Raw genomic sequence first — 24,758 nt, 5'->3', positions numbered from 1 at the left:
ATGTACTCTACCCCTTGAAATATACCATCCCCTCCAAAGGGGATGAATTTGACAATAATTTGACAATACCATATTGAATTAAGATTTTTGTTCCATTTTCCCTTCATAGAGTTTATAACTGAGGGAGAGAGTCAGAGGAAGCCCTGGGCCAACCCTTCCTTCTCAGCGGGTCACTACACAGCAGAGGAGCTTGGCTGTCTCCAGGCCCAGCTCACCTTTCTGCTCTGAGGGCTGACTCAGGCCACTTCTCTTAAAAGTGGCGTGTTAGAAGCAGCAGAAAGCCAACTAGCGAGCAACAATGGCAAAACTGACCCACCTGCAGTTGGACATCATCTGCTTTGAAACGAACCTCTTAAATCTCTTCTTCATATTACTCGATGGTTTTCAAAAATATTCCCAAGGAGATGAATCTCACTGCATTTTTCTGGATTTCTTGGGTCTTCTATGACTTTAACTGCAGGTTTGATTTTCTGCACAACATCTGCAGGGAAGCCAGGCAGACCACGTGAACAGACCCTGCAGGCCGCGGCTGAGGCCTCCGGTCAAAGCATCCTTGTTGTGCAGAGCCTACGTTCATGGGACCAGTTTCATTACTGCTATAATTAGTTCTTATCCAAGTGTCCCACCGGAAATGTTTCTAGATAGAAGGTGGCCTGACGCAGATGAGCAGTGGGGATGTGGGGTGCAGATGGCAGAGAGACTAGAAGGAGAAAAGGGAAATGTGTCTTCAGGCTTCAGTTTGGAAGATTTCTGATTTTTATATGAACATTAAACTTGGTCAGGCTGAAGCACCGTTTGCTCTAAGACGGGGTGATGTACACATATCCCTACAAATTCTAAAAAATATGTTGAAGCTGGGCGTGACAGCCTAGGGGACAGACAGCTTTGAGTGACACCTCCGTTCCAGGATGCCTATGGTCTCGGGCTCACAAAGAGGAAAAGAATACACATATTTTGCCTCTGTAGTTCTATGTGAAATTATTTTGACCCTTGCCTGATGGTGTAAGATCAGAGAGCATGTAGTCTTTCTTACGTTGCAAAGACGACAATTCTTCTTGATGAGTCAGCACACTGTTTCCGATGGCCCGGGGTCTGTGCCAGACATTAGCTGTCTAGACAAATACCACACAGCCCCCCATCCCTCAAGGAGATCACAGTGTGTCGTGGAAGATACAAATTTAAATAGATTTTCAAAACAATGTGGTAAGAGTCACTTGGCATCATATATACTATATGTTCAGAGGTGCTCTTGCACTGCCTAGGGCTGTGTTCTAGAAGGTAGGGAAGGTGTCAGAGAGGAAATGCTTTCTGCACTGACATCTGACGGATTCCAGCAAATCTCTAGACCAGGAGAGTGCGTGGTGGGGACGGGATTCTCAGCAGCTTGCCTGTCTCGTGCAGACCCCTGGTCATGTCTAAGAGCACTTTGCACATAGGGAAGGAACGTCAGTGAGGCTAGAGGCTGTGAGGAACTAACGGAATCTGAGGCTGAAAAAAAGCAGCAACTAGGTGATGAGAAGGTGTGACGTTAAATCAGGGAGCATGGACTTCCTCACACACGCAGAGTGGAATTCTTTGGGGTTTTAAGGAGGAGAGTGACACAGATTAGTCATTATAAGTGAGCAAAGTGGATTGTTCACTCTAAAGAACAGCACTGGGGAGACTAGCAAGGGGTGTGATTTAATACAGTGGGAAGCAAGAAGCAGGGACATAGTTGGGGGACATTAAGTAATAGAATTGTAGTACTTATGGGGGTGAGGGAGTGGAAAAGTAAAGGAAAACTCCCAGATGTTTGGCACAGAAAAGAGATGGGACAGTGATGCCATTGTTTGAAAAAGTAAAACTAGTTCTGAGAGAATGTAAATCCAGACAAACAGAGCTTGAGGTTTTTATGGGCTAATCAAATGGGAATGTCTACTTGTCAATTAGAAGTATATTTCTGGGACTGAACTGAGATGTCCATGCTGGAAAAGATTTGACAGTTAATCAGTGGACAGAGAGCAGTTGAAGCCACGGGAATAAATGCCACCCACTGACAGTTTACCAAAGAAAAAGGAAGGAGGGCACTTCTGGTTCAGAAAATATGGCAGACCAGAATCTTGTAGACCCACTCACTTAAGACACATAAAAACGTAGGACAAAATGCCGCCAGTGTTTTTCTGTTTTTTTTTTAAGGGCACCTTTATTGTGGTATGATACCTGTACAATAAAATACACATATTTCACATGTACTACTTGGTGAATTTGATAAATGTCTACACCCAGAAAACTATCACCATGATCAAGATAGCTAACATTTCCATCACTCCCCAAGAGGGGCACTTTTCGAATCCCCATATTTATCCCTTCCCATCTCCTTCTCTCCCTGTGAACCATAAGTTTGTTTCTCTATGTCTGTGGATCTGTTTCTCTTCTGTATTTAAGTTCATGTGTGTCTTTTTTTGATTCCACATATAAGTGATATCATATGGCATTTTTCCCTTTTTCTTGTTTACTTCACTTAGAATGACTATCTCTACGTCCATCCATGTTGCTGCAAATGACATTATTTGTTTTTTCATGGCTGAGTAGTATTCCATTGTATAAATATACTACTACTTCTTTATCCAGTCACCTGTCAATGGACATTTGGGTTGTTGCCATATCCTGGCTATTATAAATACTGCTGCTGTGACATTGAGGTGCATGTGACTTTTTGAATTAAAGTTTTCTCCTGACATATGCCCGGGAGTGGGAAGGCTGGATCATGAGTTAAGTCCATTTTCAGTTTTTAAAGGAACCTCCACACTGACTTCTCTAGTGACAATGCAGCCCATCTTGTGAAAGCAGAGCCATGCTCAGAAAGTAACGGGTATTTCTAAGGGCCAGACATGATGCGCAGTGAGTGTGGCCTGTTCAAGAATCAGAGAGCAGTCTGCCAGGGCTGGAGGAGAGTGACAAGGGAAGTGTGGTACAGGTAGGAGTCAGACCATGTGGGGACATGGCAGGCTGGGATAAGGAGCCTGGACTTCGAGTAATCCCTTGGTAACCATGGGGCACTGGTTCCAGGACTCACCCTGAAGTCAACATCCATGGATGCTGACGCCTCTTGTATAAAATGACATAGGACTTGCATGGGACTCATTTACATCCTCCCATCTACTTTTATATATATATACAAACTATTTTTTATTGAGTTATAGTCATTTTGCAAAGTTGTATCAAATTCCAGCATACAGCACAAGTTTTCAGTTATACATGAATATACACATATATTTGTTGTCACTTTCTCTTTCACTGTGTCCTCCTGTGTACTTTAAATTATCTCTAGATTACTCGTGGTATCTAATACAACAAGAATGCTATGTAAGTAGTTGCCAGTGTATGGCAAATTCAAGTGTTGCTTTTTGAAACTTTCTGTTTTTTCAACAATATTTTCAATCCACCGTTAGTTGAATCTGCTGGATAGGGAGCCCCTAGATACGGAGAATCCCCAAGCTCCTCCTTCCCACATCCTATATTTTCACTGCAAGCACTGAAGGGGTCCAAACATAAAAGAGACCCATCTACCTGCTGGAAACCCTGAGAAATTCCGTCAGCGTATGTAGCGCAGGAGAGAAGGCTTAGGGCCAACTAGTGGGAAAGGAGGGCCTGCCTGGAGAGGATGGAGGAAGGACAGTAGTGGAAGCCATCACGTACTGTTACTGGAACTAGCTGACAGCAGTGAGGGACGCCAAGGAACTGGGTACACGTCACGTGTGGGGCGATCCTGGCCACCAGGTGCAGGGTTCACATAACTGGGACCCAGTTTGCAAGATCAAAATAACAAGGAGGCAAAGGGGCTGCCTCAGTCCCAGGATCCTGACAACGGCCACAGCGACGTGACCCCAGCTAATGCGGTTCCCCTAGTAAGCCAGAAAAACGAAACTCTGAGCCAAGATATTGCAGATTCCACTGCAGCCACACGGATAACTAGATCTCTAACCTGACAAAATGTAACCACCAGAAACAGGAATCTTTCCTTTTCTCTTCCTTTGGAACTTTGGACAGGGAGTCACAAATCTTTGACGGGAACCACCTATAAACAAATAGAGAGCTCACTTTTTCAGGAATAAGCATGGAGAAAAAGAGTGGGGTGATGCTTTAAAGCAGAAGTCAAAGTTGAAGCCAATCTGAGTAATGGTAAAAACATGCTACTCAATGAATTCGAGTTATGGCAAAAAGAAGGAGGAAGGTTAAGGAAATCTCTATTAATATCCATTCACCAAAAAAGAATAGCCAGCCATTAAAAGACAGCACCTTAAATTAATAATGTTTTTTTTTTGGTGGTGAAAAACAGTGCCTTAATTTAAAACAAGGCTTGGGCCATCAACAACACTCTGAGAGATGTTGATGAGGAGAACATAAATCTGCATATAGATATGTAAGTTTTCCAAGTCCACCGCTCGAAAAAAATTAGTCAATCATGTGTCCAGTTGATTGGGAAATCCCAATAAGTAAATAACTCAAAAGTGGGAAAGACATGGGATTAAATAGTGGTAGTGAGCAATGAAATCCAAGATGTATATACCTATATTTTCTTTGTTAATGTAACAAACTTAAAGCAACTGTCTAAAAAGTAGTAACTGGAGCACACAAACACACACACACACAATTTAGAACAACAGAGAGGTAAAATATGCTAAATTTATCATTATTGAGGAACAGGATCTAATAGATTATTTCATTTTTGAGACTCTTATAGGAATACTGGTCCAATTGCATAAAAATTTATGAACTTAGAGATGATTTATAAAGATTTAGAGAGAATTTTCTTTAAGAGGCAATATAGCTTCCAAATCACTGAAGAGAAAATTAACAATAAAAAAATTAATTAATCTAGGTAATATGGAGTAACACTGACCATATTTACCACCCTAAAATAAACTACAAAATGGATAAAATATATGAAGCAATGATTTTTAAGACACGTGGAAACGATCATCCACTAGGACCTTGCCTTGCCACCTCGATACCAAGGCTCCTAGGCCTCCTACTGCCATCACAAAGGATGTCCACCAGGAGGCGACATTTCCTTCCTCTGCTCCTACTGCAGAGCCAGTCCTGAGCAGTCCTTTTCCAGGTGTTGGCAGGCAGCTCCCAGAAGTGCTCTCGTGGGCCTTGGTCCCTTTTGGCCACCAGCAAAGGGATCAAGGATGAGCAGTGAGCCTCCTTCCTCATCCAAGACCTAGGAAACTCTGACTTCTGAGCAGCCCTTCACTCTTGTCTGCTGTCTGGTACTCTCCACCCGGCTTCCCGAGTCCCCGGCATGGGCAGCCTGCACGCTGGCCACAGCCCATCAGAATCTGTTCCCCCGCCAAGAGGCCACGCATGATCATGAGCAGGGCTCCAGGCCTCTGGAGCAGTGCGGCTTGGACTGGGTCCTGGCCCTGGGCGCGCGAGCTCCATGCCCTTGGTTGAGTCAGTCAACATCTCTAAGCTACAGTTTCCTCATCAGTAAAATGAGGACATAATCAATATGGAAAAAAAACAGAATCTGAGGGGGACTAAATTTCTGGTGATTGAAGATAATTTTAATTTTGATTTATACAGCAAAGGACATCATACAATTTTTACTACATCGTATTTCTAAAGGACAGCTTCTACTATTAAAAGTAATGCATGCACGTACACACAAACACACGTGCAGACACACTGGCTCTAGTCCACATACATCCCCACGGGCACACACACATGGAGTCATGTACCACCCACACACCCATAACATACGCACAACCACACACATCCTCAGGCGCACACACACACATAACATACAGAACCACATACATCCCCAGGTGCAAGTGAGCACACACACACACAGTCATGTACCACACACATCCCCAGGTGCACGCGTGCACACACACACGTCTTAGACACTATGGTGTTATTCTAAATCAATTTACAATGAGGGTCACAGTGTCCCTTGTTTTATCCACTCAGAAGATCCTGACTTTGGAGCGTGAAGCAGGAGCCCCTCCTCTCTGGAGATGGTCTTTACCAATTACAGTCTCAGTAGAGCCAACATAACTGCTCTGGACCTTTGGAAGTGCAGGGCCAGAGCATACCTGGGAGCTCACATCCTATACATGTAAACATGTTAAGTGCAGTAGGTTCTAAAGTCCTGCCTTTACAAATAGACGTTCATTATAAGGTGGAAGGCCAGGTTCAAATTTAGAATTCCAAGACACAGGGGAGTCCAGCAAAGAAAGTGAGCGTGTGGTGAGAGCTGATTCCCAGTCTCTGACCACTTGCCTGACCCTTTTCTTCCCAATGCTGGGTCCATCCCTTGCCACAAGTGGCCTTGGATGTTCACAGGGGGACACTCAGAACTCACATCCGGGATCTGCTCATACCCTCCATACATACAGCTGCCCTTTGGCCTCTCTGTGAGTCCTGGGAATCTGAACTTCCAGGAGAGCCGATGCAGGCACTAGGAATTGGTCAGGGGCTGCTGAGACAGGGCGTCTGGGGTCCTGGGTTTCTAGAGCACGGGAAGGAGCCAATGACCCTGTCCCCTTGGCCCTGCTGACTCCACCCCATGGAGGGCGTGGCCAGAGGAAGTGTCAGGGCCAGAGGGACCCTCTGCAGTGCAGGACCCAGGGCAGCAGGCCCCCTTGCCGGGGCCTAAGAGCAGAAGGCCTAAGGAAAGGTCTGAAGAGGCTGTAAGGTATCTTCATTCCCATTAATTAAACAAAAATAAAAGCATACCACAGGCGAGAGTGGAAAGGGATTTGTTAGAACAAGGGAAGGCACTTGCCAAGGTCTGGCCATAGAGGGCTGGTGGGCTTGCCAGGTTGATGAGGAACCAAGAGGCCGTTAGTCCCCTCTGGGTCTAAACACCTCCTGAATTCCTCCGGGTAACACTGAAATGCAGTGAGACATGGAACTCTCTTAAGTTGTTAAAATCTTCATGGTGAGCCATTCAACTCTCTCCTCATTCTTGGCAACGAAAGCACGATAAACACAGGCCAGAAACTCATCAGCCTGTTGGTTGGTTCACTATCCGTCTGGCGCCTCCTCTTGTAGGAGCCTTTATCACATCACCCAGGGCTGACCCGGCTCAGGATTATAGCTGATTTTCCACAGGTGGCATCACTTGCTAGTGACATGAAGCAGGCACGTTAGCCACGTCCCAAACACTGAGGCTCCTCCTGGGAGGAGCCTGCAGACCCCCAGTCCAGCCTCTGCACCACGATGTTCCTTAGTGTCACTACCGGTTTGATGCCTTGGCCTCTAGCTTTGACCAGATCCTCGCCAGATTGTCGATAAATATCACCCATATACCACATCTAAGCTTGCGGTCCAGATGTGACCATGGTTCTTATTTTCTTCCCATCGATGGATTGTTTGATCTTTGTGTAATCGTGTCGGCAGGAAGGCCAGTACCGCCCTCTTGAGGCCTCCCCGAGCCGCCTCTGTGTATAACTGTCCTAGCGCCCCAGGGGATCGGGTCTGAAGCCTGGCACTCAGACACGAGGATGTCAGCTGGAGAGACAGGAATCCACTCCTGCCGTGGCTTCTGCTGTGGCTCAATGTGGCCATAAAAACGGATCCCACAGGCCCTGACGTCACTTGACTCACTGCAGGGATGCTCCCACACTGCCGCGTTCCCCCCAGAGACCGAGGGCTTTTGGCTTGTTCTGGAAGGCCCCACCCCCGAGGGGACACTGGGTCCAGTGGAGCGTCCAGCCTGCTTCCCCGCCAGCCCTTAGGGCCTTGGTGGGGCCTGGAACATCAACTACCCTCCCCTTAGGGACTCCTTTGTCCTTTCCAGCCAACAGACCTAGGTCATAAGCACCTTAACTCACCTGAGGGTGTTTTCCTCACTTCAGGGGCAGTGAGGACTGGGCTTCTTCACACTCCTAGTGCCCCAGGTCTGGATGCAGTCTGGCTCTGCCGCCAGTCCTGCAGGTCCCGGCCACACCTCCTGCTGGTCACGGAGTCTGTGCTGTATTCTCTTCCAGGACAACAGGTGCACTCTGCCCCCCCGCCCCGTCCCCATCAGCGGTGGCAGAGGCGGCGGACAGGCGGGTGAGCTTGGGCCTGAGACAATGCCCGGAAACCAGTGCCCCAGAGGCCGCTGGTGAGTAGAGGGACCCCAGGGCAGAAGGCAGCATGGGATGGGAGGCGGAGGAAAGTTCAGGATAACGAGATGAAAGTGGGAACAGATAGCACCGTGAGGACCTCGACCATGAAAGGGAAGAAGATAGACAGTGGCAGCTGGAGCGGTGTTGGCGTTAAAAGCTGCGGGCTTTTTCATTTAATTTTATTAATTACCATTACATATAGTGACATATTTTTATTTGATTAAAGATTAGGTGCCATGTCATATAACAGGATATAGTATATTATTTATTAAATAATACATAATAGTAGATATACTAGCATGTTATGTTCTGTTTATTTATTATCAGATAGTATACAATACATATGTAGTTATTTATATACATAATATATAATTCATGTATCTATATAATATATAACACATAACAATGTAGGATTATGATTAATATGTTTTATAACAAGATTACATAACAATAATGATGTAATATTATCCATTGTATACCTTGGTTCATGACACATTCTCACCTAAGGTGCCTGTCAGAAGTATTTATTTATTAAAATTAATATTATAAGAAACAGTTGTGAACCTATCACCCAGCACCAGAACAGGACTATTGACAGTGACATACTGTGTCCTATCCTGCCCTAGGCCTCTTCTCACAGGAAGCAACCAGCATCCTGAATCCTGGCTTACACTTGCCTTGTGTTACTTTCACACACAATATTTAAGATCAGTTAAAACAAATGAACTGCAGGTACATGCAACGAAGTGGATGCATCATACACTCTATGTTAAATTGAAAAAGTAAGCCCAAGAAGGTAGCCTATAGTGTGCTAAGCTTTTAACTGTGTATATATATGTCAACTAAACTCACTAAATTAAGAACCACTACAGCTAGAGTCCAGGTGGGAGAGGGACAGATAAAAGGTGAGGTGAGCAGATTTGCTGCAGGTGAGCGAGTTCCTTTCCAGTAAGATGTCATTCTCTCTGAAGCAGGAGGCAAGGCCATCTGCTGGGAGTCAGGGAAGAGACAGAGGGAAGCTTAGAGGTGTGCAGAGAGCACAGAATGTTGACACCACTGTGTGGCAAGTGGTGAAATGTGCTCACTAGAGAAATCCTGGAGGATTGCCTGACAGTGGCAACATGCTGGGCATTGATTTGTAGTCTTAGTAATCTGTGCTGGGAGAGCCTGCTGCCTGCAGGCTCAGAACAAATAGAGCTGGGTGAACTGAGATGGAGGTCGTCCTGGTGAGGAAATGAAAAGATCAAGGTTCAAGGGAGTTTTGTTTGTCATAAAGAGAGTGCTGACTGTGGATGCAGAGCTGGAAGGTGGGGAAGTGGAAGTAAGAGGAACGTGGACAGGTAGGAAATCAGAGGAGTCAGTGCATGATGCCCCAGTGAGGGTGAAGGAGGGCCAAGGAGGCTGGTGGAGAAGCAGCTGGATGGCTAGAGTTGGGCACATAAAGGAGAGAGGCTGGACCTGGGGTGGAGACATGCCCGGGTATGAGCCCCGGGGTAGTGTGAATGGGAGGTGTCTGGCTCAGGCTGACGGAGAAGAAGACCCTACAATGACCATACTGGGTGGTGGAGGGAGAATCAACATTGACGTCTTGATGGTAGGCGGTGAGGCAATACAGAGTTGGTGGTCCAGCTGCTCCTGACTGAGGCAGATGAGCAGGGAGGCCAGGGTGGCAGGCACTGCTAGGAATGGACTGGGTTTTCCAGGTGCTCCCAAGAGAGGAGGAGAAATCACCTCATGGGGGAAAGTGAGCACAAGGAGGTCAACCCAGGCTCCTGATCAAACGGAGGGTGTGATGGGGCAAATCGTCAACTCCAGAGATGGTGGCCCAGGAAGCAGGGACCATGGATGAAGTGAGGGGACACTCAGAGAAGAGAGAGAGGTGAGTCTTCTGGGTGTAGGGGGAAGAGAGGCCCCAGGACAAAGGAGCACAGGGGCACAGTGATGAGGATGGACTGGCTCTGTTGTGACACTGCAGGAATGGCTGGATCTTTGTCCTGAGGGCTTAGTTTGGGGGGGCTACTGGCCTCATGAGGGCCCCCCTCTCAGCAGCCTGGACAGATGCTCCCGCTCCTGATAGCTCTGTGGCCACCACTGTTCCCGGAAGGGCTCTGCCTCCATCTTCTATCAGACATTCCTGCCCAGTCCCCGACTGCCAGCGAGGGAGCCTGGGCCTCAAAGCCGTTTGCCGTGGAGGGACACAGGCTCCTTGGAGAAGCAGGCTGATCTTATTTTTCTCCGTAACCCACGGCCTAGCAAAGCGCCAGCCTATGGGTGGGCCATTCAGGGGCTCGGATACTTCTTAAATTAACTCAAAGCAGTAGAATAGCAGAGCTGGAGGAAGTGACCACTGAGCTCACAGAGTTCACTGCCCACACCCCCATTCTACAGATGAAGAAACAGAGGCCAAGCAGTGAAGCAGCCTTGGCCAAGGTCACGCTGCTCTTTAATGCTGGCCTGTGTTGGGCATACCAAGTGATAAGCTGCACTGAAGGGCCTGAGAGGGGGCTCTGGGGCCAGACAGCTTGGGTTCAAGTCCCACCCCTGCCATTTACTAGCTGTGTGATTAATGACTGTCCTTCCTGTAAAGTGCCACCTCATTGGTTTGTCATGAACACAGAGTTCCTGGAACAGCAGGACAGAATTCTTTAAAGGTTTGCTGTTGCTTTTGTTACTATTATCACCAAGTGAACCCTGAAATGAAGAACAAAGGCAGCAAGATTTTTTATTTTAAAAGATTTTAAAATATGATGATGACTGTTTGATTTAATCTATTCAAGTTTGCATTTGACACTTATTAACAACTACACAATGGATGACTTTTGAGGAAATGTTACTTCATGTCTTTATTTCTCACTAACTACACAGGCTATTCAACAGAAAGCAATTTTTTTCCAGGAAGAGGGACAAAAAGTTAACAATATCTCTGTACCTCTCGGTTCCCAGTGAGTTGGTTGTGATCTGTCAACCCAAATTTGGGGAAGTGCCCGCTCCTCCTGGGCCAGCTGCACTGCCCAGCGGCCTCCAGGGGCGATTTACCCCCATACGAATCCAGTATCTTGGTTCATATCTTTGCTTCAGATCCCTCAAGGACTGCCCATGCACCAGGGCCCCATCTGCCCCGCCAGTCTCACCTGCTGGCCTCCAGGAAACTATCCTGGGTCTCAACCATCCTCTGTTCCTATGCCTGTCCCACTACTCTTCACTTTGTCCTTCAAGTGTGGGCCCCTGTGGCTCGCCACCAAGCAGGGGTCTCCCAGTCCTCCACCTTGGGGAACTGCATCGTCCTGCATGGTGCCTAGCGAACCTGTGTGGAGGCAGGAAGAATACAGAACAACAGGTGCTCAGAGGGGCTGCCTTTCCCACTACAGGGGCCCTGGAGGGCTTTCTCCCAGCTGGTTATTCACAGGCGCTGACGCTGTGGAATCTCGATCTTACCAATTTAAAGGGCATCATCACTAATTACAAAAGAAATCATTTTTTCAGTAGCAAAAGGAGAAAAGACTTTGTGCCCCGTGCCCCCATCTTTCTTCCTCCGCCTTCAGAGGTGATTCTCACTCTCTGGGCAAGGGTAGAAAGCAACAAACAGAATATTATTTTTCAATGATTCTTCTTTCCCACTCTGAAGATTGCATCCCAGGACCGATGAAGGCTAGGATGGTTTGGCTTCCCTGTACTGAGTATTCAGAGGCTCAGGGGGGAGGGGGTTAGGGAGATAATTCAGCAATATGGAACCAAACAGAGACATTAAAAAGTTCTACTCTAAACAGAAAGGAAGCAGGATGCTATAGAAATGGGAAAACCATCATTGGAAATGACATAACGAATTACAAGACAATAAACATGAAGATGTAAAAAAGAAAAAGTACATCAAAATACAAAATGGTGGGAAAGGGAGACGGTAGCAAGAAAAGATAGATTTTTTTTTCTTTCTTTTTCCTTTTTCTCATTATTCTTAGGATGTGTTGGAGCCTACGTGATTATCAGTCTGAAGGAAATAGATATGGTAATGGGTTGATATACTTCAAAATTGGGTAACCACAAATCGAAAGGATATAATAGAGTTAAAAAAAAAAACCAAAAAAGAAACAAACTCTAAATGGCTTAAAGACTTAAACAGACAAGACGCTAAAAAACTCTCAGAAGAAAACATAGGCAAAACATTTTTTGACATATATCTCAGCAGGGTTTTCCTAGGGCAATCCACCCAAGCAACAGAAAATAAAAGCCAAATAAACAAATGGGACCTAGTTACACCTATCAGCTATTTCAAAGCAATAGAAACCATAAGCAAAACGAAAAGACAACCTATGGATTGGGAGAAAATATTTGCAAAAGATGAGACTGAACATGGCTTAACTTGTAGACTATAAAAATAGTTCATACAACTTAATAAGAAAAAAAAAACAACCCAATCCAAAAATGGGCAGAAAAACTAAACAAGCAATTCTCCAATGAAGATATACAAATGGCCAATAGTCATATGAAAAAAAGGCACAATATCACTAATTATCAGAGAAATGCAAATCAAAACTACAATAAGTTATCATCTCACACTACTCAGAATGGCCACCATTCAAACATCCACTCACCATAGATGCTGGAGAGGCTTGGAGAAAAGGGAACCCTCCTACATTATTGCTTGGAATGTAGTTTGGTGAAGCCAATGTGGAAAACATTATGGAGATTCCTCAAAAGACTAAAAAAAGACATCATTTGATCCAGCAATCCCACTCCTGGGCATATATCCAGAGGGAACCTTAATTTCAAAATATACCTGCACCCCAATGTTCACAGCAGCATTGTTTTCAATGGCCAAGACATAGAAGCAACCTAAACGCCCACTGACAAATGACTGGATAAAGATGTAGTATTTAGATATAAAAGAATATTACTCAGTTGTAACAAAGAAGGAAATAATGCCATTTACAGCAACATGGATGGACTTGGAGATTATCACACTAAAGTGAAATAACTCAGACAGAGAAAGACAAGTAACATATGATATCACTTATATGTGGAATTTTTAAAAAAGATACAAATAAACTTATTTACAAAACAAAAACAGACTCACAGACTTAGAAAACAAACTTAGGAGTTTGGGATTAACAATTACAAACTACTATATGTAAAACAGACAAACAGCAAGGATTCACTGTAGAACACAGGGGAAAATGTTCAGTATCTTGCAACCTATAATGGAAAAGAACCTGAAAAAGAATAGACTATGTATATGTACAACTGAATCACTATGCTGTATACCTGAAACTAACAAAACAGCTGTATATCTGAAACTAACTAAACATTGTAAATCAACCACATTTCAATTAAAAAAAAAGATAAGCTCTAAATAGCTGTATTCAAAGAAAATCTTCAAATCTTACCTCCTACAAAAAGTAAAATGGGAAGCTTGAGCAGGACCAAATTATACTGAATGAGAGGTTACATACCTTCTCCAGCACGTGGCCCATGGTACACATACATCGTGTTTTCCTTCAGGTAAGAATGGCCCTTAATGCCCTGCGAGCGAGTCCTGCTGGGACAAAGCCTCTGTGGCAGTGGCCTCCTTGTCACCGCTCCATCTCACCAGAAGGCCAGGGTTTTCAGAGGGGAGGGAACACAGAGCTCATACACTTCAGATATATTTCCTGAGAAAAATTGTGGAAAGACCAAATTCACCTGCAGTGCAGGAAACATGAGCACGGCCCCTAAGCAGACTGACAAGCCCGAAGCAAGACGGCCCGATGTTCACATCGGAACCAGAACAAAAACCGTCTGGCCCCAGTTAAACGATCACCATCTCACCTGCAATGAACTGTTCGTACTCAGTGTCAGGGATGTTTCTGTTGAGACTTCAGAGATCAAAAAAGTCAGACCAGGGAATCCGGACCTGGTGGATGTCCAGGCTCTACCAATGGTAGAGGCGGCCCCAAGGGGGTATCACCAGCACCGACTCCTCCATTTTCAGCAGGGTCTTCAGGAGGAAGGCGATATGGATACAGACGCCCCTACGGAGGCTGAAGCCCTCCGGAGGGTTGACATAACACAGAAGGTACCTGGGAGGGAGCAAAGGAGAGCGGGTCTTCAGGGCCAGGTCTCTGCACAGGAATCCCAGCTTAGATAGAACAGATACAATGGGAAGCTCTGCACAGCACATGGCCTAGACTCAAGACACGTTCAGCAGCTTCTGGTTTGTATAGTGGAGGCACTGCCCACCGATCTCTGTGTGGCCAATTATTTCGAGTCCGGGAGCACATGCAGAAGACATCTTGGCATCTGTCTATCAACGCTAAGCACCTGACTAGTACCTGAGCACCCGTTCTCCAGGGGCCCTCAAACTTCTTGGCCTAAAGACCCCTGTACACTCTTAATTACTGAGGACTTCAAAAGGCTGCTGTTTATGTAGGTTAAATCTATCAATAGTTCCTGTGTTAGAAGTTAAATAAGAACTTTAAAAAATGCTTATGAGTTCACTTAAAAATAATAACAACCTACTATATGTTACCATTAATACTCTTAAGCAAAAAATAAGTATATTTTTCTAAACAAAAATCATTAATGAGAGGAATAGTAGTGATTTTAATTTCTGAAAATCTCTTTTGGACTGGTGAGAGCTTAATTCTATCTGTCTCTACATTACCTGTTTTGTGATATCACAGACCAGGTTTTCCCTGGAAAATCCCACAGGAAACTCGGGAGTGCAAGAGTGTGCAAAAGGCAGGTGACTTCCCGGCGTTCCTACGAAAATAGTCTTGCATCTCAGGGGCCTCGGACTCACTTTGATAACTGCTGCCCTACCCTAGGCGAGACTCTCCTACACAAGAGCCAGGCAAGTGTCCTGGCTTCTTTAATGAGTTACCGCAGCAACACCCCTCCCTTCTCTGTGTTAATGTTTCCCACAACCTCCATTACTGCAGATGAGGATGTAATCCTCAACTGAGGCCTCTAATCCCAGAAGACTACCAACCTTGAAAGGGAGGGCCCATCTACCATCTCTACACCCCGCACAGTCTATTTTGAGTCAAGCCCTAGATAACTGCTAATTGACACTGACCCTTGTCTTACTCCTGAGTTTTATCGAAGAAGCCAACATCTGGATGGAACTGAAATTTCCCTGCTGATATACAAGGCTGATAAACCACCCTATTCCAACATCTGATTCTGGGGCTCTTCAAAACCCGGGTAAGGCCCCGCTTCATAAAAGACGGGTCCTCCACCTGCCCTTCCCAGGGGTTCTGGGAGGCCGCGGCCACGCAGGGCTACCCGGACTCGCGGTCCAAGCCCCAGAGCCCGAGGGGGAGGAAAGCCGGAGGCTGTGCCCCAGCCCTGTCCCCCCCGCCCCAACCGGCTCCCCGGCACCACAGCCCTCCCCGGCCGCCACACCAACCCGGATCCCACCCCGGTCCATGTCCACTGGCCCCGCCAACGGCACGGCCGTACGTTTACCGTCTGTGAGACGCCGCCCCAGAAAGGATGTCGGCCGCCGACTGACGCGGCCAGAACTAGTGGCCCGGCCAAGCAAGCCGCCATCCCCAGCAGCAAACACCGCCATGGTCCCGGGCAGCTGCACACTTCCGGAGCCCGCTGCCTGCCCCAGAAGCGCACGCCGGCCCGCGAGGAGCGCGGCGTCTGTATCCATGGCAACGCCGCGGGGCCCTCCCCTAGCGCTTGCGTCTGCGTCCTCCCGAGGCTAGACGTGCGAGGGCAGAACTTTCGGAGCCAATGGGAGCCAGGGCGCGGCCAGGACGGGGGTGGGGGGAGGCTTATGGGGCAGCTGGGAGGGGCCGGGGCGGGCGGGGCCGCGCGGACGTCCTCACCTGCAGGTGGCACCGGCCGGAGGCTGGGGCAGTGCTGCCACCAGTGGGCGGGGCGGCGGGGCAGCGGGGCGGGGGCACCCTCACCTGTTTGTGTGCCGGGCTCAGCCTGGGCTCCGGGGCCTCCGCTTGAACCGGAAGTGGACCCAGGCTACCGGTGGGCAAGATAGAGGACTGAGCCCAGGCAGGCACGGCTGGCCAGGTAGGGCACCTGAAGTGCAGATCCGCCAGGCCGGCTGCCGGCCTTGAATACGCGCTGCTAGGCAGTTTCCAAGAAGACGGGATCTGTTCCAAGAGGGGAGGTAGGGCAGGGTGCCAGATGCCTGGTTGGGTGCGGTCTTACAGGAGAGCCACACTGAGAGGGTGCACAGCAGCCCCTGTGTTGGCGGGGCTAGGAATTTGGGGTATAGGGTGGGGATGATGTGTGCCATGCCCTGTGGTCTCCCAAAGAACTCGCACCCCCACGCAAAGGACCCTGCTCCCTCCACCCTTCACTGCATCCCCTGCCTCCCCCAGCACCACCGCCCCTGCCCCCGGAGTGTCCCATGACCTCTCCCCACACCAGGCACTGTCCCTGTTACAGGTACTTATCTCCTGGTGGTTCCAGCCCAAGGGTGGGGGCTGTATGTGATCAGTTAGGATGCCTGGAGCCTTTGTATGAAACCTCAGACTATAATGCAGGCGTGCACAGAGGCCCCTCAAACAGGATTCCCTGCATTCCCTCCCCACCACGCACCCACAGCGCAGCTGCCACACCAGGCCAAGCCTGCCGGAGGACCTCTGTTCCCTCTCCTCCTGTCCCTGATCAAGAGTGCACCGCCCACACTGCTGGGTATTTAGTGGGCCTTAGAAGAGCAGCTGGTATTTTCATGGACAAATATTTGCTCTTTTGGGAAGAGTTGAGTGCAAAGGGATGTAGGGTATGCCTTTTCTGTTGTCCTGGAACTGGTGACAAGGATGCAAACTTAAGTCAAAGCAGTTTTTAGAGAGAGCCGCAAAATATCTTACCCAAAGATCACTGTTCCCCAACAAAGGCAACACCACCTGGCGGGTGGGGTCCTGGTCCCTCTTTCTGGAGGTTGGGCTTTGCACCCTCCAGCTGGGACAGAGCCCGAAACAGCTCTGAACACGCTCCAACAGGCTTTCCCAGCACAAACTGCCTTTATTTTGAATCTGGCTGAAGGAAGCAGCTGAGAAATCTGGGTAAATCTTCCTGGGTGTAACCATGCCTTTTGTGCTGAATGAAAGAGCGGCTCTCCACATGCTAACAGCTTAGAACTGAATGTGTGTCGAAGCCTTCATGCATGTAGCATGTTGGGAACAGCGTTTCATGGTGAGGGGAACTCTATAACTTACATGTGTATGGGGAAGCCCTCACTCCAACAGGGTTTTCCTGCACAAACTGCCTTTATTTCGAAATTGGCTCTTGCTGAGAAATCTTGGTAAGTGTTCTTAGGTGTAGCCATGCCCATTATGCTGGATGAAAGAGCGGCTCTACACTTGTTCACATCTCAGAAGTGAATGTGTGTTGAAGCCGTCATTCATGTAGCGTGTTGGGAACACAGAATTTAGTGGTGAGAACTATGTAAATTACATGTCTATGATGAAGCACTCTCTCGAGCCGGGTATTCCAGTGCATACTGCCTTTATTTCGAAACTGGCTTCTCAGAAGCCTGTGGTCTCCACTGCAGGTCTGTCTCCAAACCCAGGGCCAGCATGGTAACTCTGCTCCCCCTGTCTATTCTGGAAGTTCTAGGTGTCCTCCATGGCCCTTCCACCATTATGTTTTTGGAAAACCCCGCAGATGGAATGGGCCTGAGAACAGGAGAGCTGGATGCCAGAAGTCGCTGCCCAGTGTGTGGCTCCTGGGAGGGGCATCTCCTCTCCGTGGGCTCTGATCTAACCTCCCCATTCCCCCACCCCCACCCCTCTCCTCCTGCATTTCCTGATTGATCCCTGGATAATGGTCCATACCAGGAATGACCTGGGAGAGGTTTTATGAGTCTTTAAGTGGAAAAAAAAAAAGAAATCTTTAGACAAGTTACTGAAAGTAACTTCCAGCTTTACCGGGAAAGTCCTCATTCCAATGTTTAAGGCTAGTTGACAGGGTGTCAAATTGCTTAACCACTCACAGCTGAGCAAGTGCTACCTCTCTCTCCAGCTCCCTGCAGCATCCACCTGTGGCAACTTGGCCCAAAGAAGGCAAGAAAGCTCTTTACCCTCGTTAGCACCAGCGTGGCTTTGGAGTCAGTGGAGGCTGAGAGAAAGGGCCCCGCCCTGAGGATTGGGGGGCCTCCAGCCACAGCCAGAGGAGCGGGGGTTTTCAGAGTGGCCCAGCAGGGAAACCAGGCAAGGCCACCTGGCCCAAGTCTTCCCTGCCCAGAGAGCCTCATGAACTGCTTTGGGCCACACTCCCCGTTTGGGCCCCCTGCAAAAAGGTACCACGGGAGCCACACCTGAGAAGGCAGAAGGACAGCCCTTTAGCCTGGGGTCCCTGCAGGTGTGTCCTGTGAGACCTGTGGCCACATAAGTTCCTTGTCTCTCCAGGTCACTGAAGGGACTGTGCTGGGCATCTTGGTGGTCAGGGACATGGGAACACCTCTAAACTCTGAAGAAGGACAGAGAGACTTTTCCTGGAAGCAAGGATTCCAGGGAGACACCTTGCCCAGACCTGGGGGACTGTGTCCTGAGTAGACCCCTGGGAGGCAATGTGGGGCTGTGGGGTCCTCTTCTGAGAAGGGAGCAGGTGTGTTTTCCGGGGGTGGGGTCCTGCTTTGTCCAGACATGTCCTTGTGTAAGACTCACAAACACCTCCAAGTCCACCTAGGGGTGGCCCCAGAGGTGGGGGTAGAGGAGGAGAGTGAAGGGTGCAGACTTAGGGCCCCCCGAGCCACCCAGGGAGCCAAGGGTCAGTGGGAACATCTTGGGAGTCTAGTGCAGGGGTGGAGGACGAGCACTAAGAACATGCCAAGTCATGCAATAAAGTGACCTGTGACCACGAGACACAGGTGGCCGTACACCAAAAGAGGCAGATAGAAATTTAGACCCAGGATCTGAGAACCTTGAGAGGGGCTGGAGGGTCCCAGGAACCCTCAGGAACAGCTCTTCTAGGGGCACAGACATCCCAATACACACATTTCTCATGGAAGCTTTTTGGGGTGCAAAGTGAGTTACCAGGATCCTGAACTTAGTATGGAATCCCACCCCCTTGTTCATCACGGTTCCTGGCAATAAATTGCTGTCATTTGTCCCTGGACATGCACAGGGGAGCTGACTGCTGTGGGGGTCACTGCAGGACTAGAATCTTCTGGTGTGTGCTCTGTGACCACAGAAACCCAGGGGGATTTCTCAACGGGAGAACCTGGAGACCATGCCTGCTAGGACCACCCTCATGGGATGGCCAAGGAGCTCGTGGTACCCAGGTCACCAAGTGACGAAGTTGTGAGGTTGCCTGGGGTATCCTGGGGCATGTAGATTTCTGAGGTCAGCACGTGGGCCCAGCACTGCTGGATGGTCTGCACAAAGAGGGGCCTGCCCTCCTGATGATGGCTCTTAACACCTGCAGGGAAACTGCTCTCAGGGCTCCTGGAGGTCCATATTGAGAGTGTCCTGCCAGCCTTTGGGGTCACCTTCCCCTGATGCAGAAGCAGACCTCTCTCCCTTGAGGCCCAGGGGACACCTGGTTCAGGTCCCACCTGTGTGCCCTGGACACGCAGAGCCCCAGAGCACTGGCACAGACTGGGTTGTGGTCGTGTCCGGGCAAAAAAGGCCCTGGGAAGGGGCTCATTCAAGGGCAGAGGCCACTCTGCAGGGATGCTGGACCTGGCAGCAATGCACTGCTTCAGTACTCCATTGGGTTGGGTTTCCAAGCTGTGGGATGGAAGGGCCTCTCCTTCCTGCGGTGCAGTCGGGGGAACTAGATCCATCGTCAAGGTCAGCCCTGAAAATGGAGGCTGCGCTACCACCATTCCTGGAAAGAAAATCAGTCCCCTCCAGTCCAGGTGATTCAGAAAGTCATTCAGCAATGTTCGGGGCCCCCACTTTAGGCTTTGAATTAGAGCTGAGCGGCTTAGGAGGCCAGATCCCTGTCCGTGGCTCCAGGAGCAGGCTTTCTGCTGGGGGACAGGATCCTCACAAACACCTGTGTCTTTGTGGGACACTCCCCTCTGACAAGCTGGGAGGCAGGGTGCGGTTGTGGGAAATCGTGTTTACATGAGCAGAGGGCCACCATGTGGTGGCGGCACAGGAGACTGTGAGAATGAGTCCCACAGCCTTTCTGGAATCAAAAAACTGGCAAATGTGAAAAAGTGCATAATTTGTTTTATTGAACAGGCTGCTTATGTACGTTTGGAGGACCAGGTTCAAGGACTCAGCATCCCTCCAGGACAATAGCCTCAAGAGAAGAACAGACAGAGCAGGAGGAGATCTGGGGTTTCTCCCAGGAATGAGGTGGAACAGGGATTTCTGCAGATTTGCAAGGAGTCCCCGACCACTGAGCATGGGGTTACAGCCCCACGAGAACCCTGTCATGTTTGGCTTGGGCTCTGGCTCTGGCCTGCTCATGTATTCTTCCAGCAGACTTCCAGAAACTCAGAGGGTGGACTTAGAGGGGCTGCGTTTGGAACCTAGTGAGGAGGTGGAGGGTCCTTTATATTGAGTCCCTTCATCCTAATCACCGTAGCTGAAGCCCAACACCCCCCAGGCCCCCATGGTTGCCGTGGAGGGAGAACAAGCCTGGCAGGCGACCTAGGGGTCCCACTACTGTGTCCTTCTCTTGTCTTCGTTCCCTTTCACCCCGGAAGGTGTGATTGTCTCGTGTCATGGTGGCCTCCACAATGTCCCTCCCAGTAATCTCTCTTCTCCATCAGGTGGGGTTCCCAACCCCGCTCAGCCTTCTCTTCATGGATGCTGAAGGATCAGGCCCACCTGAAGTTCTGAGCTTGAGCAGTAAGGTGGAAACAAAGAAACCAATGGAAAAAAGAAGCAAGTGATTGTGGCAAAGCTCCCCACCACAGAGAAGCTGCCCTGAGTGGAAGGGAGAGTGTGGGCATGCCCGTTTGCTTCCTGTCTCCCAGTGCTCTTAGCTTTCTTATTGCCTACCTGCATGGTTACAACAAAATGATCTGCAAAACTGAAATTATTTACTCTCTCACTTTTACAGGAAAGGATGGCCAGCCTCTGGTCCGGTACCAGGCAAGAAATTGGAGTTCCTTTCCAGTTTGGAAACATTTTGGCAGGCCCAGGTTTGCAAAGGTCTGTAAGAGTAGTTACGGAGTTTTGCTTTTAAACTTTTTTACGGCTGTGTATACTTGTGAGATGCGGTTGTGATGTGTAATTCTGAGCCGGGATTTTCTCAAACTGTTTCTCACTTCTTATACCAGACATTCCTAAATTCCAAGTGGAACTGCATATTAAGGAAGCCATGGAATTTAGCAAAAGGATACAGATCTCATTTCCTTTTAAGCATCGATGTACCTCCATCATGGCAGTATTTGTTATGTGTTATTGATAGGGGAACTAAGTAGTAAACAGATTAATAGAAAATAGGGGATTTTAGGTACACAGGTTCATCTTTTCAACATTGTTTGTAATATTTGCAGTTTAAGATGACCATTCCTGAGGAACAGGCAGCCTCTTAGAATGAAATAGCATTTCCTCTGAACCATAATTAATTTTTATTTTGTAGACAGCAGGAAGGGTAATAACACATCAAACATTTGGGGACGTCAAAGAGAAAATGTAACTTTCTGGGAGCGCAATCCCCCGCCTCCCCCTGCCCTTTTTACTGTCCCATTCTCTCTGGAAGGCTCTTTCTTATCTTCTGCTCATGGCTCCAGTAACTCTTTCTTCCTCCTTGTTCCTCAGCTGGTAACGTTAGTTTTATACTTTGAACAAGCAAACAAGCCAACAGAAGAGAAATTTCACAAGCAACTCCCAGCACATCCGCTCGCCTTCTGATGTCTGTGACCTTCACTCTCGGTGCCCCACTGCTTATTAAAAGTGGCATCGAAAGCCAGTTCCTCCAAAAGTCCCCGAGGCCCCATCCCTCCCATCTTCTCTGGGTTGTCACTCCCAAAACCATCCTCTCTTTCACTGCCTCATCTATTTTGTTCTCCTGCTAGTTGGCACCCATCAGTATATAAACGTCCATCCTCTTAAACAAACAGCACTCCTTGACCCTAATTCACCCCCACCAATTGCCACCCTGTGTCTTTGCAGCAAATTTTAAGGAGTTGTTTAAACTCACTATCTGCATCTTCTCTTGAGCCATCCCCTTTTACACCCACTCTGGCTTTTCGCCTGATCCCTCGCTCTATGGAAACTGCCCCGTCAAGGCCATCAGTGACCCCATGTTGCTAAATATAGTGGTCAATTTTGACTCCTCATCATGCTTGGTCCCTCGGTAGCATTTGACCCAGCTCTTCCATCCTTCCTACCCCGTGTTCCTGCTTCACTCAACCTCCAGCCCATCACTCTGTCTGTTTCTGCTTTTGGCCTGCTGGCTGGTCCTTTGCCAATGTCTCCTGTTTTTTCCAAACATATACTGTGGGTGTTCCCCAGGGTTTGTTCCTGGGCCTCTCCTCTCTCTCTCTGCTATTCCTTTGGTGGAAGCAACCCAGCCTTGGAAATTGGCATGCCATCAATTTCTCGATTTCTCCAAAATTCCCTGATTTCCCCTTTCTATCTGAGCCTTTATCCCTGAGACTCACATCACATTCTTTTCCTTTCATTCATCTTGCTTTCTCATTCATACATATGTTCTACTATGTAATTACTTTTCCAAATTTTGAATCAGTACATATATATCATGTAAAATGCTCAAATATGTATTATTTCCACTAAGATGCTAATTCTACCTTAGAACATTTCTGCACTTCTGTATTTATTTGAATAAAGGGAATAGTATTTCTACAAGCCTCATAGTTAAACACTGTGTTAGTTTGGGGCTATTATGTAACATGAAATAATGGTACATGAACATAGTCGTTTTTCATTTATTTTTATGTAACACCGAGATGAGGTTTTTGCCCTGAAGACTGGTTTTATTGAAATTTTACCTACGTTACGGACAGTCAGTTTATGTGAAAGCCCTCATTTCTCCCCTTTTTTGATATATGTTCCATTTGGATATATATAACATATAACTTGGCATGAAGCAAAATTCCCAAATCATTCACATAATACAATTAATATGTTTAATTATATTTTTTAAATGTTAAAAAGAAAAAGAAAACAGATTCCTCTACCTATTAGGCACTTCTGTGGCAATATGTAACACACCCCTTAACCATGACATTGAAGAACTGAGCTGATACCAGCCCCTTTCCACCTGCTCAGCCCCACCTTTTCCCATCCCCTTTCCCATCCGGAGAGGACATCCCTCCCATTGTCCAGGCCCAGATGTTGGAACCATGTCCTTTCTCTCTCTTTCTTTTACACTCACAGACAGCAAATCCAGCTTGTTAGAAAATTCTGGATATTCTGTCTTAATTAAATACCTGCTCTCTGCTCCCCGCCCTCCTAAGAGCCACCTTCAGCCTTTCCTGGATACCAATAGCCTTCTGTTTCCATCTTTGCTTTCCTACAATCTCTCATCCACACAGAGTCAGAGGGAGCCTGTAAAAACATACATTGGGGGTGGTGGGTGTTGCTCAGTGGTAGGGCGCATGCTTAGCATGCTTGAGATCCTGGGTTCAATCACCAGCACATTCATTAAAATAAATAAATTACTTCCCCCCAAAAAACACAAACACAAAAGCATAAGTTGGACTACATCACCCCTCCCCTCAAAACTCACTAAACGGGTCACCATGTCATTAGGAGCCAAAGTCGTCACAAAGGCCTCAGGACCCGGCGTGCTCTGCCTCTCTGCCCACACTCTCCCCCTCACTCTGGGGGCCTCTGGCTCCGGCTCTTCCTTCTTCCTCCGGATCTATTCTGCTTCAAGTTCATTACTCCGTGAGATCTGCCAGGATTGCCTTATTCCCTCCTGTCTGCCTCCCACCCGACCGCCATCACCCGAGTTTGCTCATATCACTCTTTTTTAAAAATTTTTCCAAACTCTTGCTACCCCAACATGCTGCCTGTTTCCTCTGCTAAAATTCTGAGCCCCCAGTGATGGGGAGTCATGTCTACTTTGTTGACTGATAAAGCCCGAGTGCCTTGGGAACGGTCTAGTTAGGAGATTCCCGTATGTAGTAGGAGCTTATACACATTTGCTGAATGAATGTAGATGCCCTGGTCCAATCCGATGGAGCACTTCTGTGACGTGCTCAAAGAATAACTCTCCTTTCCACCTGAGAGGGAGTGACAACTTTCTTGGTGATTAAAGGCAAGAATTTTTTGCTTTATGCTGTTAACCTTAGGCGGGGAGTCTGGGGGATCTTCATATATATTTTTAAATTTGGTTCACTCTGCAGTTGGTCTTTGGTCTCTGTAAAATTTTGAGAAACTCTTTATGAGTGATCATTCTTTGATCATATTGAACAGGTTCCAGGGGGAAGGACCAAGCCTGTCCCATCAGCCATCCTATGTGTCATGTCCTGGGACCCAGTGGATGCTCAGCATGTAAGTGAACCGACAGGAGTGAGTGAAGAGATGGGAGCATCTCATTATTGTGGCGGCTCTCTGTCCAATGCCTTGAGATTTGGGGAAGGGTTTACAAGTGCAGAAGGGAGAGGTCAGGTCCTCTGTGCTTTTCCTGAGTGCCCTGGCCTTACCCATTCCCCCAGCCCCCTCTGGGCAGCCAAGCCAAGGAGCTGGGCCACCAGTGGTTGTGCTGATCAATAATCCACCTTCACCCAAGTCCGGGGGTAGGTACACATTGTTGTAGACACTGGAG

The 24,758-nt window shown here is 48.0% G+C and overlaps 1 protein-coding gene and 1 long non-coding RNA gene across 2 annotated transcripts in view; one reads left to right on the top strand and one right to left on the bottom strand.

Moving 5' to 3' along the window:
- LOC140690347 (trafficking protein particle complex subunit 9-like) overlaps positions 1-24,758 on the top strand; it is a 274,618-nt gene that overhangs the window by 180,519 nt on the left and 69,341 nt on the right. The window lies entirely within an intron of this gene.
- On the bottom strand, positions 13,553-15,760 carry LOC140690364 (uncharacterized). Its single transcript, XR_012065631.1, has 3 exons — positions 15,549-15,760; positions 13,908-14,158; positions 13,553-13,750 (listed from the first exon to the last, which is right to left on the bottom strand). It is a non-coding gene; the product is annotated as an uncharacterized lncRNA (long non-coding RNA).

This window comes from Vicugna pacos, chromosome 30 (assembly GCF_048564905.1).
Source record: "Vicugna pacos chromosome 30, VicPac4, whole genome shotgun sequence".
Taxonomy (NCBI): domain Eukaryota; kingdom Metazoa; phylum Chordata; class Mammalia; order Artiodactyla; family Camelidae; genus Vicugna; species Vicugna pacos.
The sequence above is the reverse complement of the archived record's forward strand: the minus strand, read 5'-3'. Positions and strand labels throughout refer to the sequence as shown.